Genomic DNA, 4991 nt, shown 5'->3' on the forward strand with positions numbered 1-4991 from the left:
ATGGGTAAGGAAATTGGAGCATGTTTCTTGGTGTTTGTTTTTGTTGCCACATCTGTTATCTTAAGCAAGAGGGATACAAGAGGTAGGGTGCATCTTTCTATATACTCCAGTCAATTCTTGCACTGGAGTATATATATTTTGAAGAAGTTTATAAGTGATTTATATATTTTGAAGAAGTTTAAAATGTAGGTAAAGATAAAGATGTTATTTCAAAAGACTTATGAAATAAATGTATATACACTTATTTAACAAGTATGCATTGAGCTCCGACTATGCACCAAGTGCTGTTTTGTGTATTGGGGATGTGGCAGTAAATTCAGTATAAAGCCCTTCTTCCATGGTGTTTAAAGACAATGAGCAGATAAAGGCAAAAATGTCTAATGAAATTTCAGGTAGTCAGGCTATTTAAAAAAAAAATAACAGGGAATTGGCACTTTCAATGGAATGCAAATTCCAGCTAACTCATGGGAACCAGGAGTTCATTATTTAGCCTCCTCGGGGAAATAGAGAAGTTTATTGTGTGGTTAAGATAATTGGTAATAACGGCAATAGGAGTTGTCATGAGCCCTGAGGCAACTACCTCTTTTTCTGTCAAAAAGTGTTCCATAGTGAGTCTCTCATTGGGCCATGGAGGATAACTTTATTTTTGATAACAGGAAAGGTATAGATAGAAAGAAGAGTCAGAATAAGAAACGGAGGTGAGAGGGAGGGAAAGAAATGGGGAGGGCACTGCCAGGTGTCAACCTGACTTTTCTGGCCTCATCACTGATCACTGGACCACAATTTCTTAGTGACACACAGGTACCAATTTTCCTTGATTTCAAGACAAGGGAAGAAGTGAGTAGGAAGTTCAATCAGGCCAACAAATTATGTTAACATGTCTGAACTGTGCGATTTGTGTAAAATATTTAAATTCTGAATTTCCCTGCAAAATAAAATTTTATTTTTTATTCAGATATTACTGAAATTGGTAAAACCAGAAAAATACTGCTCCACAAAATGGGGGTTTACCAGCCCAAAACAATAAAAGTGGTCATGTAGTCTTTTGGAATTTCTTTGTGCTAAAAATAGAAGACTAGCAAAACCCTGAGCACATCACAAAAGATACATTTCAGAGAGGAAGGAAGAGGGCGAGAGATAGAAACATCAACTAAGAGAGATAATCTTTGATAGGCTGCTTCCTGCATACCCCACAATGGGTATCGAGCCCACAACCCAGGCATGTTCTCTGACCAGGAATTGAACCGTGACTTCCTAGCTCATAGGTTGATAATCAACCACTGAGCCACACTGGCTGGGCTAGACTTTGGGCTTCTTGCTGGTAGGGGCTGATTTGGCAGATTTAAGTTCAGATCTAGTATATAATAGGTATGCGTGGTGATGTGCTAAAATAGATTATTTAGTAAGTTTGAGCAATAAATTAGTAAAACAATAAAGTACGACTATTGCATACAAAAGTCTTCTGTTCCTTAAAGCAATGCCTGGGGTATGGTTTTCAGTGAAAATGTTTAATATCTATTTATAGATCAGTGAAAAGACTTATGAAATAATCAAACATTCATTAAGCAACTACAGCTAAGTATAGGACACTATGCTAGAGGAAGATAAGTCAAGATATATATCACAATAGAACTGCTTTTTGAGAGGTTTCTATACTGGAGAGAGATAGAAAAAATAAAAGTAAAACATGAAAGTGAAGACGGTGATTGGTGATGATAAAAAGGAAGATAAGGCCCAGTCGGCTGGCTCAGTGGTTGAGCGTTGACCTATGAACCAGGAAGTCATGGTTCCATTCCTGGTCAGGCCACATGCCCTGGTTGCGGGCTCGATCCTATGGAGAGTGTGCAGGATGCAGCTGATCAATAATTCCCTCTCATCATTGATATATCTCTCTCTCTCTTTCTTTCTCTCTCTCTCTCTTTCTCCCTCCCTCTCTGAAATTAATAAAACTATATTTGGAAGAAGAAAAAAAAAGATGAGGAGGAGAAGGAAAATATCCACCATTTATTGAGGTCTTACTATTTGTTTAGAATTTATTGAAATTGATATATATTTATCATTATATCTAATCCATAAGTGATCCTATGAGAAAATCACTAATTTTATGCACATTTTACAGAGAGGGTAAGTTGCCTGCAGTCACACCCATTTACAAAGAGTGGAGCTGGGACTCAAATTCCTGTAGCCAGGCTCCAAAATCCTGTTTTATGCTGCCTCCCTGCCCTTCAGGTAATGAGGGGGCACTGATTTACAGAGAAATATCAGTGAGTGTAATTGCAGCCTCATATTCCATATTAAATACGTGAAAAGTCAGCAGCTATTTACCCTATCAGATTGTATATGAAAACTCCTGCTCTCTAGCAGAAAGAGGAAAGAGAAAATACTTTGAGTTGTAATTAGCATCTATGACAATGTAGAGAGAGACTGATTTTAATGACATCACATTTTCAGCCTCCACTGATAAAACAAGAACCAACTCAAACTTCAATCCATCAAAAATGCAGATTTTGTTAATCAACTACTGAAATTATGCTTTTTGAAACCAAATGGTCTGGAGAAAACTCCATGATAATATTATGAATAGTTAATGATAAAAGCAGGATTCAAAACTGTGTATATATTATACCATACTCCAAATGTGCAAAGAAAAAATATTTTAGGCATATATGAGTTAAAATGTATTTAAAAAAAAAACCAAAATGTCTGTGTAATGATATTTGGGGTTATTTCTATTTTCATTTTTAATTATCCTTTATTTTCAATGTTTTCTAGAAAGGTTTTAGTATTCCTTTATCAGGCAAAGTTTAATTTCAAAATCTCCTCACACACACACACACACACACACACACAAATCTACTCACACATTGAAAATCAAATAGAAATGATACTGGTGTTATTCACAGATGATTTCTAAATCTATAAAAGTCAATATGATATATTGAAAAAAAATCTAGAAATAGCAAGGTTAATATATTTCTTTTTGATTCATTAAGTCTAACCTATAACTTCATTAGCATGATGAAAGACTATTTTCTTAGCCCAGGAGAGTGTGAAATAGACCTTTCTCCTCTAGATGAACAACCTTTACCTGGAGTCAAAGCCTCAGATACAATGAAAGCCAAGTGCCAACACACTTTAATATTTCCTCTGATTTTTCCAGAAATCCAAAAGAGAAGAGATGAATCTTAGCAAGAAGGAGAAACAAGTTACAATCTCTCACCACTCCAGACAGAATCACACGTGCCAGAGGAAGAGAGGAACTTTGGACCTTGGTTAGATGGACTCCAACTCCCATGGCCAGTGGGCTCAGAGCGGGAGGCAACTCCACCATCCTAAGGAAGCAGGATGGATTATGTCTTCATGATTCATGCACGTTACCTGCCAACACTTAGAGAGTAGTATATTCTGTGTTTTAAGAAAAGTGAAAAGGAGTATTTCTCGAGAGAAAAGTGATTTATATATTTTGAAGAAGTTTAAAATGTAGATAAAGATAAAGATGTCACTCTCATCGTTATCTCACGTGTACTAGTTATTGTTTTGGAGAACAGTAGGGAAGGGTGCAGACTGTGGTAAACTTGAGGAGCAGCCTTTAGCTAATAGGTGTCATGTTCAAATCTCAAAATGTAGTCTGTGACAGAATTACCTGAGAATCTTTTTAAAATTAAAGCCCCTGGCTCTCAGGCTGATATCTGGGTGAGGCGGCAGCGTCTCTGTGCTCTCCGACCCCCGCCATGCCGCCCAAGGAGGACAAGAAGAAGAAAGATGCTGGAAAATCAGCCAAGAAAGACAAAGACCCTGTGAACAAGTCGGGGGGCAAGGCCAAAAAGAAGTGGTCCAAGCTCAATAACCTGGTCATGTTTGACAAAGCCACCTATGAGAAGCTCTGTAAGGAAGTTCCCAACTACAAGCTCATCACCCCAGCGGTGGTTTCCTAGCGACTGAAGATTCGCAGCTCCTTGGCCAGGGCAGCCCTTCAGGAGCTCCTCAGTAAAGGGCTTATTAAACTGGTCTCACAGCACAGAGCTCAGGTGATTTACACTAGAAACACCAAAGGTGGGGATGCCCCCGCTGCCGGAAAAGATGCATGAACAATAGATCTCACCAGCTGTACATTTTGAAAAATAAACCTTTATTAAATAAATAAATAAAAAAATTAAAGCCCCTGAACCGCAAAACCAAAGACTCTGTTCACTTGGTCTAGAGCAGGGTCCTGGGACCTGCATTTTAATAATCACCCTAGGTCAGCACTATCCAATAAAAGTTTTCCGGTAGTCACATTTTTATAAGTAAAAAGAAACTGAAGAAATTAATTTTAATATATTTTAACTCAGGTCATGAATCTATTATTTCATCATATAATTATTATTAATAAAATTATTAATTTTTGATACTAAGTCTTCAAAATATGGAATGTAATTTACACATACACTGTACCTCAATTCACAGTAGCCATGTTTCAAATGCTCAGTTGTTATTATTACAAGGGACTTATCTTTCTCGTTTAAGTTTTGTGAAATGAATACTTTCATTGATGGCCATTGCTTAAGTAAGCATAAGCTGCTTGTCTGAGTCTGTTGGGGTTTCTATAACAAAATATCACAAACTGGAGGGGTAGGAGTGGAGAATAAAACAACAGGAATTTATTTCTCAAAGTTCTGGAGGCTGGATGTCCCAGAGCGGGGTGCTGAGGCCCTCTTCCCCACAGACTTTTTTAAAAAATTATTATTATTATTGATTTTTTTTACAGAGAGAAAGAGAGAGGGATAGAGAGTTAGAAACATTGATGAGAGAGAATCATTGATCAGCTGCCTCTTGCACACCCCCTATGGGGGATGTGCCCGAAACTAAGATACATGCCTTTGACCGGAATCAAACCTGGGACCTTTCAGTCCGCAGGCCGATGCTCAATCCACTGAGCCAAACCGGTTTCAGCCCCCACAGACTTTTCATTGTGTCCTCACATGGGGGAAGGGTTGGGAAACTCTGTGGGG

The 4991-nt window shown here is 37.9% G+C and overlaps 1 pseudogene across 1 annotated transcript; it reads left to right on the forward strand.

The window, feature by feature from the left end:
- Positions 1 to 3679: 3679 nt before the first annotated feature.
- LOC311633107 (small ribosomal subunit protein eS25-like) lies at positions 3680 to 4158 on the forward strand (annotated as a pseudogene). Its single transcript has one exon. The product of its transcript is annotated as a small ribosomal subunit protein eS25-like (transcript).
- Positions 4159 to 4991: the final 833 nt, after the last annotated feature.

The sequence above is a fragment of the Pipistrellus hanaki genome (assembly GCF_964339955.1).
Source record: "Pipistrellus hanaki genome assembly, chromosome: 15".
Classification (NCBI taxonomy): Eukaryota; Metazoa; Chordata; class Mammalia; order Chiroptera; family Vespertilionidae; genus Pipistrellus; species Pipistrellus hanaki.